This window comes from Uranotaenia lowii, chromosome 2 (genome assembly GCF_029784155.1).
Source record: "Uranotaenia lowii strain MFRU-FL chromosome 2, ASM2978415v1, whole genome shotgun sequence".
Taxonomy (NCBI): domain Eukaryota; kingdom Metazoa; phylum Arthropoda; class Insecta; order Diptera; family Culicidae; genus Uranotaenia; species Uranotaenia lowii.
The window spans coordinates 324696948-324713265 of record NC_073692.1 but is presented as its reverse complement, the minus strand read 5'-3'; the positions used below and the strand labels follow the sequence as shown (position 1 = coordinate 324713265).

Sequence of the window (16318 nt, the reverse complement as noted above, 5' to 3'; positions counted from 1 at the left end):
TCTAGAAAATGAGAAATATACTAAAATCAAAGGATAAAGTGATACCTACTTGTCTGCATTCTCCTGTACGATCTACAGTGAAAGATAAGAGGATACCCCTTAGATGTTTTGCTGAAACCATAAGTTTTTAATGATAGTGTTGTAAACTTTTCAATATTTTATAAATTATCCAAAGTCATTTGAAAAATTTTACAAGTCTGTAGTAGATATTCGGCCTATTCGGCCTATTCGGCCGCTCAACTATTCGGTGAGCCGAATATTCGGCTTAACGGTTTTTTGGCGGTATTCGGCGCCGAATATTCGGCCGACCGAATATTCGGTACATCTCTAATCAATATATTCTCTTGACTTTGAATATCGAAAAACTTAAGTGTTGTAGGTGAATAATGTCCAGTAAACATATAAGAGTAACTTCACGAGGTTTGCTAAACTAACTCAAGGTCTGATTAGGGAGTATTTTTCTTAGGCTTTCAGGGTGTGTCATTAAAATAGTAATGATGCAAAATTAATCAATGTAATTTGGAGAGCGGCCCACTGGAAAGATTTTAAATTTAATTGGCCCGTTGGCTCAAAAGGATTCACCCCTGTTATAGAGTAAGGTGGAGTAAAAGTGCGAATCAGGTAAAAGAACGTTTCAAGACATGGCCGTAGGAACGGGGGGGGGTTTTGGGGGTTAAACCCCCCCCATGAGGATCCAAAAAAGCAAACGAGGTATTCTACTCTACACTCAAAATTTTAAACTCAGAATCAAATTATGATAAAGAGTAAGGTTAATCAAGAGTAACAATCTAGACTAAAAAATCTTTTGCCAGAACCTCAAAAATCCATCTCAAGGCTCAAATTCAGCTACACTTTTTCAAATTTTCTCAATTGTTCATCGAAATACAGGCCTGAATATTAAATTTTGTATTTAATCAAACACATTTCGAAGGTTCTGAATTCTGATTCCATAATTACCATAACCATTATTTTTTCCTATTTTCGTGTTTTGGATTCTGTTTCCAGTTCAGGATTATTGTTTTTCAGTTCAAATAATCATAAGAAATTAGAAATTAAAAGCTGCTTTGAAATCCTGGTTCAAATTTGGTTTTTCATTTCATATCAAATTTAAATAATGTTTTTCAAGATCATGTGCATTTTCAATATTTTGATAATATTTTTCCGAATATGAAAAAAAAATTGGTTTTATATTCAAATTCGAAGTTTTTTAACTTAATTCTTACACAAAATTAAAAAATTTAAAGCATTGAAATGGCAATCCAATATTGAAAAGTTAGATTCAGATCTATGTAAATTCATATATTAAATCTGATTCACAATACAGATTAAAAATAAATTATTTTAATAGTGAATTTAGATCAAACCTAAACTACAGAATTCAAATAATAGATTCATGAGTGAGGGCTAAAAAACTTGGCTCATAAAATTCTGATCTTAAATAAGATTCGTATTTTTTGCACATTTCAGATATCGTTTGGAAATTTGGATTCAGATTCAAAGCGCAATTTTTGGCTTCAGCTTCAGCTTCAGCAATATTCAGGAAAAGGTTTAATTATTAAATAAATTTTACAGTTAATATAAATTGTTGAGGAATTCAAGAGATCATGAATCACTTCGAATTATTACTCGAATGGACTGAATTTTAGTGTTAAACTTTATTCTACAAAATTGAACACGGAATTTGCCGTAACTTAAAAATGCTAAGATTTGTAAAATTTAGTCCAGGGGTTTCTGAGATATAGAATGCCTTATTTCGGTGTTTCAGGTCATAGATTTCATCGCGGTCCTTAATGTGTTAAGATTGCTTGTCAATTCAATTTCCAGTTTTCAATTTTTTAAACAAAATAAGTTTGTAAACACAATCTAATTGGAAATCAAAAATAAAAGGTAGAATTTGATTTCTTTTTTATATCCGAAAAACCCAAATATTTTTTTAAAATAAAATCATCCTCAGGATTTTCATTATGGAATTGATTCTTATGATGATTCATGAAAAATATTTGCTGTTAAAGAATATCTTCACCTAAAAAATCTACACAAATTCTATGATTTCCCAGTGCATTGTTAAACATTATCAACACATCAAGGACACAAAAATTCGGCCTTTTATGTTTCAGAAATCAGTAAAACAAAATTCTGCTAATTTAGTACAGATATTTGAGAAACGGGAATTGTTGTATTAAATTTTGTAGAATGAGGTTTCATTATTAGATTCATAACGCTTGAATTATGTTTTTTAATGGAGCATACTAGCGACAAGCGAAAAAAAAAAAGATATCTCGTATTTGGTCCGCAATGTGTTAATATTGCAGTTTATTAAAACCAAATTTCATACTATATCTATTAATATTTGATCTGATGATTTTTATCTCTTACTTTTTTTGAAAGTTTGATTTATTTTCGTCAAAGGATAAAATCTTCGAATTTGCAAAATAGTTTGGAAGATTGGACTTGTTTGAAAAGGAAAACTCTTCTAACAAAAAAGCTCATCTTATGCCCAAATCAACTAAATTTGATCTACCAGACTCTTAAACAAATCCAAAGATTTTAACCATTGATGAAAGCGAATTTAGCTCACCTTTTAGGCTTAGGACCAGTTTTCTAAAGTAACGATTTAATATGAAAACTTTTAATAGCAAAGTACTTAAACATAAATTATCATATAATTACAAACATAATAAGTTTTAATCTTTTTTGTTTTCGTGAATTGTAGGGCAAAAAATCAGAGGTAAAAATCAGTCACCTAAAACCCCCCCCATGAGTCGGTTCTTTCTACGGCCCTGTTTCAAGATTATCAAAAACTGATAACGTTAAAATTCAAAACTCTGTCGTTGGTAAAAGTACGTTTCAATACAAGTTATTTTTATAAACACAGGTTTTTTAAGAGAGATAAAAGTGTACATAATCAAATGCTGTTCGTAATTTTGATGTAAAACATGTGCAACATTTTCAAAAAAAAAAGGATAGCACTAGGGTAGTACTTTTACCCCACCCTACTCTATTATACCAAATAAAAGAAATGAACAAAAAATAAGGAATGGTTAAAAATTACTAAGATAAAATTGTTCAGATTCCTTTATAAGTTCTTCTCGGAGTAAATCTTAGAAACCAAGAACCAACATAACAATTTGAATTGAAACCAAACAAAGTTACAAACTAATATAACTGTGAAAGCATCGAAAGCGGTAAAACGATTAACGAGTTTGTCAGATTCACGTTCGTCAATCAACTGGACGACAAACAGCAATAATGTTAGAGAATATTAGAATAAGGATTCACGGGAACCGGACCAGGAGAGGCGGGCGCGAAAATCCATCACTCAAACCCAATTAAAGTCACACGCAGTTTGACATTTCTAATGGAGTGGTCCTCGCTACCGACGTCAGTTTGATTGATATTTGGTTGGTTACATTGTTCGATCGATCCGATTGATGGGCTCTGGAGGGTGGAAAACCAACGGTAGGAAAGCGAAACAATGTCTGTTGTTGACGATTCCTACCGCTTCGAGTGCACAAGATTATGTTTACAACATTTACAAGAATTGTTTTTCAGAAAATATTGTTAAATCTTTGAATGGAAATTTAAAGCAGTTCCACCTTGTTTTCGCGAAATTTTATTCTTAAAAATCAGAATGATTCAGAATCATTTGTTTTTCATAGAAATTCATCTCCCTTCCTTACTTTCCACTTTCAAACGGATACCAACGACATAAAATGAAGGTGGATTATTCGCGTTGTTCTTGCCTTATGGAATGACGAATACATTTGTTAAGGAAATATGGGTTAAAGCAAAAGAGTAGGGCGATTGAAAATAAACAAAAATTATCACAAACTGAGTTCAGGTGTGGGATTGTGGTGTTTTCTTAACATAGATTTGAAAATTATTTGATTGTTTGACAAGCTCTTTGGGTGACAATTTTCATTCCACAAACAATCAGCAGAATCATTGTGGATGCCTTGGCGTTTGTATTGAAATGTGGAATTACAGTCGAACCTTACCTGTTCGAGCTCATGTTATTCGAGATTCTGCATTATCCCAGCCATCATTTTAATGCAGAAAGTAGCAATTTTTCATCGTGACACTCTGTTATGCAAGTTAACTGACGATTTTGACGAGTTAATTTAACTTTAACTTTAACTTTAACTGTTAAAGTAATAACTTGCCAATTAATGTCAATTAAAAAGAATAAAAAATCCATGTATTTCTCGAGCTAGGCGCCTGGATAAGATGCAAAACAAGAGCAATGCAAATGAGATAGTTTTTCTCAACTGGGTTCTACAATACACACAAAAAAAAATCTGAGTTTTACATTTGATGTAAAATAGAATTTCATGTAAAATTCGGTCAGATGTGTTGTATATTATAACGCAGCCCTGAAAAAAACCATGCTTTTCCTCATTCGGGCCTATTTGGAGAAATTTTACATAACTTTCGCTTGAAACGATGTTTGGAATCAGGCACGTTGCTGTCGCGCACAGGGTGTGTCTTATTGTTTGCCAATTTTAATAAATATAAAAAAGTGAAATCCTTTTAACAATTTTCACCCAAAATAAATTATGTTTTACAGCTTATTGTTAAAAACACACTTTAAAAATAGTATATCTATTACTCGATAGAATTTTGTAGCCTCTATTGGAGAAGTGATATTTTGTTCTTAGCAACAGTTCACCACTCGTCTTTGATTCTTTGGATTTAAAAAAAATATAGGAATAACTCTAATCGATAACATTGATTTGAAATCTAACAATTACAATTGAATAGCAAAAAAAGTAGTAAACTTTTGGTGCAAATAAATATTGCATAAAAAGGTCAACAATATTCTCAATTTGTTGTTACAAAAGATTCAGCACAATAAAGTTTTTTTTTCTCTTTATTCTTCGATTTAAGTATAAACTTGAGAATTCATAAAATCAAGTTCTTGGATTTGAATCGTTTTGAATTGTTGATTATTTATACAATTAAAATATAAGCTTCATTACCCCTTCTCCACATTCCATCATTTGCAAAGGACATTTCAAAGTACAACGAACAAATAACAAGTATTAACAATCAATCAAAAAACATTCTGGATTAACTTAGTGCTACCTATTTTGAAAAGTAATGAAAAACTGTTTTCAATATCATCCATCCAAAAAGTATTAACGAAACTAAAAAAAAATCAGACACACTCTGTAGCAAGATCGTTTCACAAACAAACACCGAACGGCCGACCGGTAAGCAAGGTTGCCGAAAAAAGATTCTGTGTTTTTGTCAAAAAAAAATTTCGAATTCTGAGATTTGAACCTAAAATTCTGTGACGGTTTTCTGTGACGCTTTTTCAAAGAAGTTCATAGGGTAATCATGTCAAACATCAACAAATTGGAAATTTTTTATAGTTTTAATTTAAAAAAAATAACAATACTTTGTTTTCATATTTTCATGAATTATAGTCTGAAATAAAAAGTTGAAAATGACAAGAAAAATTATAATTTTTTAAATCTAAACAACATTTAGAAAATCTGTAAATTCTGGGAAAATTTTCAAAATTCTGTGATCTGTGACACAGATTCTGTGACGAAATTTTGCTCAAAATTCTGTGATAATACAGATTTTTCTGTGATTTCGGCAACCTTGCCGGTAAGCAGCAAGTTCGATTTGATGCGCGAAGAAAATGCTGTGTCAAATCTGGTGCTCGTGGATTTCAAGTAGGAGAACTGGGGGTATAATGCCCAGTGTAGACAAAACGCCCCATTGCGATATCTAGCTAGATACACACTTATTTTAAGAATTCGGTAGGCTATTCCCTTCTTATTAGCAGTAGAAACCTTTTGTACAAAAAATTAGCGTCAAATATGCGATAAATCCCTGCAAAAATCCAAAGATACTTTTCAAGCCATATTCCTTGCAATTTGTACCTTGATTTTCTTAAGGAATTACCGCATCTAACGACTTAAAAAATTACCTGACATCTGTTACAATGATGAACATTGGTCTTGAAAATCATCACAAAACGAAAAATTTCCTTACTCAATTATTTTTTCTGTTATTTTGAACGATTTTTAATAAACACGTCTAGGTAGGGCAAAACGCGCCATGTCCGTTTATCTTTAAGCATGTTTCATATTTGTTTAAACAACAATTTTAAAGATACTTATAAGTTGTATTGGAAAACATAACTTGAATATAAACGAATATATTTAAAATTCCTAAATTTAATATAGATTTAATAACCTATTCACAAGAATTTCAGTATATCTGGCAGCACTGCGCGTAGCAATACATTTTTCCATATGTGAAGTAGCAAAGAAGTGTTTTTACTATAGACACTATAATTTCATATAGTCTGGCAAAGAGAATGACGGGAGCCAATCGAGCAAACTTCCTAAATATTGGAAAATCATGGTTGAAGTATTGTAATACACAAAGCTTTTCTGGCTTTTGTTACTAACTCCTTATTTACTATTTCATTCCAATTACTCTCATACTCCTCCAAATTATAATCTCATGATTTGAGCATCATAATATTCATCATAATAAATCCGACTCTCTTTAATAAGTTTACCGTTTAATAGTGTTGACGGTTGAGTATATTATTTAACAAAACAATCAAAAATGCATGAATGAATTTCGAATAGCATTATGCCACAAGAATACTTTTATACGATCATAACATACAGTATGTTTCGACACAAGAAAGGAAACTCATTATCGAAGTAATGCCTTTCGTAAATAAATAATTTTGCCTTAACTTATTGTTACCTTAGCCTAACATTGCCTGCTGCCGCCTCTGTCTCGACGCCTGTACATCGCTTGAACACGATCAGCTGTTGTTACTCCAGACTCGGTCCTCCTTAGCATGCGAAGATGGACGAACCAAAACAAAAAGCATAGACGAGCACGCAAGGCTGTGTTCGTAATTTCTTCTCCTTTCCACTTCAACACTGCTAGTGGGAACCAAAACAAACTGCGATGACGACCTCTTGGAGGTGTGATGGTGTTTCTTCACTTCACTAGCACCCTAACGTGGTCCAAGACCAAATGTGTTGGCGATCCCGTGGGTGTGTTGGTTAGGATGCTTTCTTTCCTCACTGATCACGACGGATGGGGGTGATTATCGACTCACGTTATTTTCAACACAGGACGTTTTACACTTACGACCGATTACACTTCTTCCGCACGATAATCCACTCACGCGCATCACCAGCTGGCTTTCGGATGCGTAAACTTTCGTTTAATACAAACCGGTATTGGTCTCTTCCCTAATGGAACGGCAGTCGCGGTGTAACTGAACTTCGCTTGTCTTCCAATCAGGCCACAGTGCATGGATGCACACACACTATATATTAGAATTCATCCGTGTAGTACACTAGCTGTGATTATTTACTTTGCTCCTGCTAATGAACACTCTGCTGCTGCTTCACGTTCGAACCCATACATAAGCCCTGGGGACAACACATTGCGTTTATGAGGAGTTATTAATGAGATTTTTAAATACTACCTCTCGTGAGGGCTGTTTTATGCTTCCTTCGTTAATCCTATTGGATGTCGTGAGCGTACTTCCAATTGGAAGATGTTCAGCGCGATCCGTATGCCTGGGTGGGTTGTTTGGTTTTCGTTAGGTGAGTTCAATTGTGAATGAATCGATATTACCTTTCTCAATTTCTGTAGCAGCGTGTCATATTAATTTTACCATCAACTTGCAGTACGTAAAGTTCCTGTTGGGTTCACTTCATCAACTCTGCGTGCCTGGATGTTGATTCTTATTATTATGGTGAGTTCAATTTCGTATGAATTGATCTTACCTGTATTTATACATAAAGTGATTTTCTGCTATCGTATCCACGTACGTATGCACAATTCCAGTTGGAATTTCTGCAGGGAATTGTGTGCCTGTATGATGGATTTCATCATTAGGGTGAGCTCACGTTAGAAAGAACTGATCTTACCTTTCTTAATTAGTTGAGCAATCTTTTATCTCGAATCATGGTAAGTTCGTTATCGGTCATGCATTTACATTTCTCGTTTCCTTACATCTTGGTTACCGCCCTATCAGCTAGAGCCAATTCATGCTTTCACTCGCCTGCGAGTGTTCTTACGAATGGTTCCGAATGTGATGATGCCTTAATCGCAACGGGTTAGAATTTCCTGAGGATTAAGTTGATCGTGTGATTAAACGATATAACTTTGGTTTCCATGAGCATTACCTTCATAACCTGATTCACACTGCTTGCGCGGAACCGAATAATGTTCACCTAATAGGTTAGCTGAGGATCGGATAATCTAATCTGTTTTACGACGATCTAGCTACGAGATGTCGATCGAGTAACAGGAACACGAGAAGTGAACTTGAGCGGAAATGCTGCTACTAAATTTGACAAGTCTCTTGATGTGTCAGGGCTGCTTCAAGTAGTTTAGGTAATGACAGTACAGGCAATACTCGATTTCTTGATTTGGTTATATGGTTGGTTTTTAGCAAATTGTGTTCTTAGTGCTGCACGATTTGATTTCACTCACTAAATGGTAATACTTTATGATACCATTAATCAGAGTTATATAGCATATTTTTCACTATTTTTTCACATATAGATCATAATATATTTTTCAAAAGCGATTTCGAGTTGAAGAGATAAAAATAGCATGGAATTTACGAATCTGAGAAACTATTTTTTATTTTGCAACTGGATAGAGTCATGAAGAGCTTGAACATTTTCGTAGAATGCTCGATTGGTTCCGCGCGAATGACAGTTCGATTGGCTCCCGTCATTCTCTTTGCCAGACTATATGAAATTATAGTGTCTATAGTTTTTACCTGGCAAACACTTTCAGAGGCACTTGGATCAATAAACACAAATTAATCGTTAAACGGCGCGATTGGGTACACACATATGCGCATTATGCCCCTACTGAATCTGAAATCCAATTTTCAACCTACTCTTCAAAATTCATTAAGTTTGTGGCCTTTTTTGACCTTCCAGTTATTCTAACTATCAGATTTAGACAAAAAATAAACCAAACTTCCAAACACAATCGAAAATTAAAGTTAATCTTTTCAAATGTATTCTGAAACAATGCTTTCTTCTTAATGTGGGCATTATGCCCCCTCTTCCCCTAATCATAAACCTTATGAACATCTTTTAAACCATTGGCATGCTTTGTTATTAAGCTGATGGCAAGAATTTGATAAAATAATGAGTCAAAAACTAAAAAGGGATGATGAGCCGGTACGATTTCATTGTTATGGTCATGTAAATTCACAATAGCATTTTTTTCGTTTCGGGAATTTACATTACGTCGTAAGTCATGTAAATTTAGTAGAAATAACTTGTTCCATTTATTTGCAGGTTATAACATGTAATTATTTAATACTGTGTAGAGACCCGGATTTAGGCTTAATGCATTTTTCAACGTTTTTTTTCTTCTTCTTCCAGTTCAGCCAGTTAGGAAATAGGTTTTTTTAGTATCACGAAACAATTATGTAACTCAAAAATTATAGCTGTTTTCTATAGTTACATAAGCGTCCAAAATAGGCTGAGCATTTTGCGCTTATCTCCCTTAATCTCACAAAATTTTGAGATAAAAACATAAAATTTTACAAAACTACAACTTCTTTTGTGAGGCATTCATAGTTTTTCCCCTTTAACTGAAATATAAATTTCAACTGTGAGAAAATTGGCAGCCTGTAGAAGCTGGAAGCTAGAACGCTGCACTGAGCTATTGCATTCTTTTTTAAACGCAACTGCAGCTCCATGAAGATAGTTGTCATTCTGTCATAATTAATTTAGCATAACGGAATTTGGTGAAATAATGTAATGCTGTGTTATCTTACACATATCGACACAATAAAAATGGTAATGAAATGTAAATGAGGGCCCTTTCTGAACAACAGATGATTTCATACCTTTTCAGACTTTGTTTTTGAATGGAAAATTTCAAAATAAAATTGTTTTCGTTCTTCTGTTGACAGTGTCAGTACGAATTTAAACCTCTTGATTCATTTGAGTGCATGCGGATTTCAAATGAACATATTTTGAGTTAAATCCTAAATGTTTATCATTTTGGATTTCAAGAACGTTTATTTTTTATTTTATATTACTTGTAGAGGAATTGTTTGTACCTCTACGATAGCTGTGAAAAATTATTTGATTTTTTGAAACAGAATGAGAAAATCAAAAAGTAATAACAAACTTATAATGCTCATCTGATTTAATTTTTTTTGAAGGTAAAACAGTTTCAACAGCTTCGAATGATATTCATAAAAAAATCAATGTGGCTCAATCCACAATCCACAATTATGTAATTATGAAATATTCTGGTAGCTTTTTATTTTTATTATTATATAAGAACAGTGTCGGAGTGTCATTGCTAGTAATGAATCCTGAAAATTCATTCTTCAAAAGATAATCATGTATCATCTTCGTGTGGCCTTTTCCAAGCATTTTCCAGATGCGCTAATCTTTCTTGTTTTCCATATCTCTCCATTAACCAATCGCCACTTTCACTTCTCTTAACTTGTTCGTTGTCTTGTATTTCCATTTTTCAAATAATCAATTTCAGTACGTTCTTTTTAGGTATTTTTATAATCTATTGACAATATTTCTGCATCTCTTCTTGCATTTGCCAACCGGTCTGCTGTTTCGTTCTTTGCTATGCTGTTATGACTTGGGACCACGGTTTTCAGAATCATATTTTTTTTTGTTTCGATAATAATCGTTTTAATACCTTTATGTCATTCCCGACTGATATTAACGATGCAGTTGGCGGACAGTCATTAAATAAAACTTATGCGGCACAACTATGATCGATATTTACTCTTGGGCTCGAACTCACGAACATCGGCTCAGGAAGCAAATGTATTGCCAACTGAGCTATATCACAAGCTCCCTTGTTTAGAATCACAGAAAAATCTGTAGTTTTACAGAATTTTGAGCAAGTTTTTATTACAGAATCTGTGTCACAGATAACAGAATTTTGAAAAATTCACAGATTTCAAACAATTTTTAAAATTGGAATGGATTTCCAAATTATAATTTTTTTGGCCAGTATAAAATTCTAATTGGTAATGATTAAGAAAACCATATCAAGTGGATCAAGATAGATCAAAGTAATCATCGCCAAGAATTGACGCACAGTTTTCAAGCTCCTCAATTTTTTCGAGAATTTGTTGTTTTGTTTCAATGGTGTTGAAGAATATTGAAGTATGAATATTTCGATCTTTTCGGGCTTGGCAATTGTGGACTTCAAGAGACGGACAGATCCAAGGTCTCCGACATGGATGTGAACTCGTGGTTTTGCATTGAAATGGAATCTGTATTCTTTGATTCTCTGCGAAGCAGATCTGAACTTTACAGTCATATCAAAAGCTAAGTATTATTATTTCATTATTTGTTTTAACTTCCATCAAAATCATTCATTAGCTGTTCTTTATTTAAATTATCATGTTTTTTCTTGGGCGTCATTATTTTTTCCATCGTAAACAGACATATTTTTTTATGAACACTTTTTAAATAATTTTGAATATATTTTATTGCAGAACTCAAAACAGGAAATTTAGCAAGTTTTTAATTTTAGCTATGTGTATCATTTGATCAAAATGTTTTATCTGAATCAACTGAGAACATCAAATGAAATGAGAAGCGGAAGAATTACAAAAACTATGGCAGCAATTGGTAAGACCCAACCATTTTTAAACATAATATTTATTTGTTCAATAATCACAAAATATTCTAAAAGTTATAAATTTCATACAAGAATTAATTTGAAATTTTTCTTTTACAGTTTTTTTACTTCTATTTCATCTAAGATGTTATTTGCCTTTTTATCTTGAATAATTTACTGTGGATACTTCAAAATGTATTAAAGTTGAGAATTTAAAAAGTTTATTGGGTCGATTTCAACTAAATACTAATGTCTTTACTGAACTGGCCCAAAAATGCTTTTTGGGCAACAAACATCATTTTCATATTTTTATTTAAATAGCAAACAACATAATGACATATGATATTATTTTATAATCTTTTGGTATTATTTTGTGTCAGCTATTCAAAGTGTAGGAATAAAATATAGTCGTTATAAAGTTATCGATTTTAAGCTGTACGCCGTTAATGCAAATATGCTTCAAACGTATTTTTTACATAAAATCTTTTAGATTTATCATCCAGTTATGAGATCCGTCAAGTTTTAATTTAATTTCTTGTACAATTTCAGACTTGAATAGAATTAAATCGAAAAATTTATAAAACCGTGCTATACTATACGAATACAAACAAAATTTAAAATCATTATAAGTATTCGTTAAAAACATGATAATTTTCAAAAATCAAGGCACGACTGAACTTCGTAAAAAACATACCTTAAAAATTCGTGTGTCGCTTACTAAAAGGAAGATTATGTCGATATTATTCCCGAAATGGCGCATTTTAGTTGCGCCATTTTCGAAAATCGATTCTGATCTATCATATTTTGAGGTTAGGCTGAGGCCTTCAAACCTGTAAAATTCACAATGTATCATAATTGAAAGAAATCATTTGAAAATTCTGCCAAGCTTACTCTCTCATCATTATTATTCAATAAAGGTGTTTTTATGATTGTTCAGAAGTTTGATTAGGAAACCTACGAAGTTCAGAAGCTTAAGAGTTTATGTTTAAAGTGGTCAATCGTACATTTCTCTTGATTTTTTGTTTTGTTGTGTAGAGTTAAAGAACATTTTGTTAGGAACAATGAAAGCACCGGAAAATAGGTTTACTAAGATCTATACACTTGTCAAAGGTGTCTCCTGATCATATCCCTTTTCCCGCATCCCTACAAAAATTGTTTTGCTAGGATGCAGAGGTGACCTCGGTCCTAAAGCATAATTTTACATTCTATCATCCCTTTCTCTTATTTTCCTCTCTATCTATTGACTACTAGGACGTGGCCGGCGCCGTTATTGATGTATAAAGAGAGAGCACCAGTTTTGTTCATTGTGAATGTGTTGTCAATCCCAGACACCATTCTTTTGACCTCTGGGCAAAATTGATGGCCTCGGTCAATCACGGAGTAGCAACCATTGGCGATGTGGAATTCATTCTACTGAGCCACACCAGCGGTAATGGAATTCGAAATGCTTTAGTACTATTATGATGAAATGAACTATGGAAAGTAAGAACTTTATATCATTTTAAAAGTATAATTCCGAATTTTTAACGGCATTTCGGTTTCAATGACTTAAGGTGGATGTGAGTAGTCAATCAAGCTAAGCTAAGCTAAGCTAGTATAAAATTCTAATTGGTAATTTGAACTGATTTAACTAAACTTAAATGTAAAACAAACCTAATTCATCATGAATATTCAATGAAATTGCAAGAAATAGCATCACAGAAACTATCGCAGAATTTTCGGGTAAATTACAAAAATCCTGATTTTTTTTTATTTTATCTAAAACACAGAATTTTTTTTGACAATCTTGCTTGGGATCGGTGTATGGACTTTTTCTTTTTTATCGACAGATTTTTTTTGCAACTTATCACAAGTGTTTCAGCTAAAATGATAAGGTCTTTATTTCTCGATTAAACTTTGAATAACAATTTAACCAGTTTAAGCGAACTCGAGTTTTATTCATGTTTTGCCAAAATTAAGTGTTTTTAGCAATGGACTTAAACATGATTAAAACGTAAACGCGTCTTTCGCGTTTGTTTAGTTGTTGATAATTTAATTTGCCAAAATGAAAAAAAAACCTTGTGAAAGATACTAGAACTGAATTTCCAACGGCGAGGAAGAATGACCTTAACGGGTTAAACTCCTATAAAGAAAAATAAAAAAGAATTTCCAACAGCCTAATAATTTAAAACTCATCACTTCAAAAATGTTCTTAATTGAACTCCTACACAGATTCAGTTGTCTGTTCTTTTTTCTAAAACAGTTTATTTTCTATTTCCCATTTCCGGATGAAGATTTTTTAAACAAATTAAATTCAAATCAGTCACTCGCTGTCAGATAAGCAACTGCTTTAAGCAATCGATCATTTGTTTTGCAAACATTTTTTTTACGAACGTACGCTTTAAGTCCAAACATAGAAGCAAAAACCTGCTGAAATCCGAGCAAAAGTAGGGTTGGGGAAGCTAACAGGATTGTATGTTTGGTACAAAGTTTTCCCGATGCCGTATAATTCTGTTGTTCATATTTGAATATTTTGCATTCACCTTCCCGCCCCGAAATCAAAACAAGTGTTGACATGTCATGGCAGCATCAGCAATAATAACAACAACAACAGCAGTAACAGCAGAAGCAAAAGCATCAGCTTCATCAACGTTGGTTGATGTCAAAAACTCGCATTCGCGAGCCTCGTATTTACAGGACGTGACTGGTTTTCAACTTCCGATCTGTCACGTTCCATAGAACGTCTGCCCCTTTCCACTGTTTCCTCCTTCCCATACTCCTCTTCGAGAGATCCTTGGAACGGAACCCGGGGGCCCCTGAATTTTATCTTTCCAGCCATCCAAAGTAGACTCTCCACTTGTAACCGAATAACCTACCAGTCAGCCAGTCATCCAGCCAGCAAGTACAGCTTATAGAATAGCTACACGAAAATATATGTTTACACCTGAATTCCGGCCGCCCGCCGGCAGACGGGGTTGGATTTCTAGGAGACAGTTCGGAGTGGGGATAACGTTATCATGATTGACAGTTTGCGAATGTTCCCCACTGCCAGCTGTGGCACCGAGAGGATAACCCGATACCTTCAATTCATCCCCCCTCACCTTCGCTTCCCCACCATGAACACGGAAAGGGGGGATGAATCCCGAAATCGGTGCTGCTGAGCCAATGCTTGTACCGAGGTAGTAAGGGGGGATGACTGTAGAATATGGAACATGGCAGCAACAGCAGCAGGGCGCGCGGTGTATCGATTGCCGTCGTTTGGTTTTGAAAGCTGTGTTATTTGAAATTTATAACCAACAAAGGATTAATATCTGCGCGATACGGGAGCACTGCTGCTGCTCTCAGTCAGTTGATGGAAGCGGAAAGGAAGTTAAAATCGACTGGGGTAACTTTTCAATGCTTTCTGCCAACGATCGATGATGGGATCATGCTTGGAAGCACCGCAAAGCTCATAGTGCGTTTGATTTGCGGTTTTAAGAGGAATTAAACTGAAATGGCTTTTCGCGTGCTTCAGAGAGTTGGTGTTATTTTTTTTCTTCCTCTGGTAGGAACCCATTTATTTATGAGATTTCATTTTATCCGATTGAATTGAAGTTCTAATGCAATCAATTAAGTTGTTTCGAATCGACGGTTTACAAGATTGGAAGCGTAAATAATTGTCCTTGTCGTTTAGATCAACCAAAATTATGACAATTATGAAGAAAGCTGATATAAATATAAAGATATAGTAAGCTAGTACAGTTCCCTTTTGTTCATATAATTTTCCCAATAAAATTGATATTTCTGCCTAAAACTCTAACATTTCTCGTTTGTTCATATGGTATTTTTCATCAAATCAGTATTGAGCTCTCCTATTTTCTCTATAAGATTATGATAAGAGCCATGGCCGTAAGAAGTTCCATCAAATGCAAGCAAGGTATTCTTCTCTGCACTTAAATTTGTTTATTTTTTATCAAATTTCGATGATGGAGTAAAATAATTCAATGCAAACAATCTTGTCACAGAACTGATGACAAAATCTCGAAAACTAATCCCAGGTTCAGAATTCAGCTATATACAGTTTTTCATTTTTTTTACTTATTGATAGTAATTGACTTGATGAATACAAAATTTCAAGTAAGATTTAATTCACTTCAGAGATTCTGGTTCCTTTAAATTAAAATCGAAATTGTATATGTGTTTTCATATTCCAAATTTTTGATTTTCGGTTTAAATCTACATTTAAAATTGAAATAAAAAGCTGTGTTTGAAATCGTCGTTTAAATGTGATTTTACATTTCCTTCAAAATTTGATTCATGAGATAGAAGAACACTATATATTGAACACCATCTATGGGATTCAACACATTTGTGGCCAATAAATAATAACGAAAGGTGTTTCTGATAAAATTTTGATAGCGTAGCTTAAGCTTATTTCTCTGCTTCGAATCGATATATTTTTTTCGTGGAAATATGTTTTGAAATCATGATTTAAGCCTTTTTATTCAAAATTACTTTTGTCCCAATGGTTAAACACAATGATTCAAATATTGAACAGGCAATGTTCTTATTATTGAACACGTAAACATTGAATATCATTGCATATATTCAGGGGTATTTCGCTTGATAGTATGCCTTGCAGGGGCGATTTTGGTTGAGCTAGCAACCAAGAAATAGTTTGTTTACATTTCCAAACACCAACCGATGTTTGTTCAATAACTGGTAC

General features: G+C 33.4%; 1 protein-coding gene and 1 long non-coding RNA gene across 2 annotated transcripts in view; one reads left to right on the top strand and one right to left on the bottom strand.

The window, feature by feature from the left end:
• The window catches only part of LOC129750008 (protein O-mannosyl-transferase TMTC1-like), an 807324-nt gene that overhangs the window by 72819 nt on the left and 718187 nt on the right, over nucleotides 1-16318 (top strand). The window lies entirely within an intron of this gene.
• Nucleotides 7500-7855, bottom strand: LOC129750013 (uncharacterized). The gene is made up of 3 exons (XR_008738256.1): nucleotides 7782-7855; nucleotides 7630-7725; nucleotides 7500-7571 (listed from the first exon to the last, which is right to left on the bottom strand). It is a non-coding gene; the product is annotated as an uncharacterized LOC129750013 (long non-coding RNA).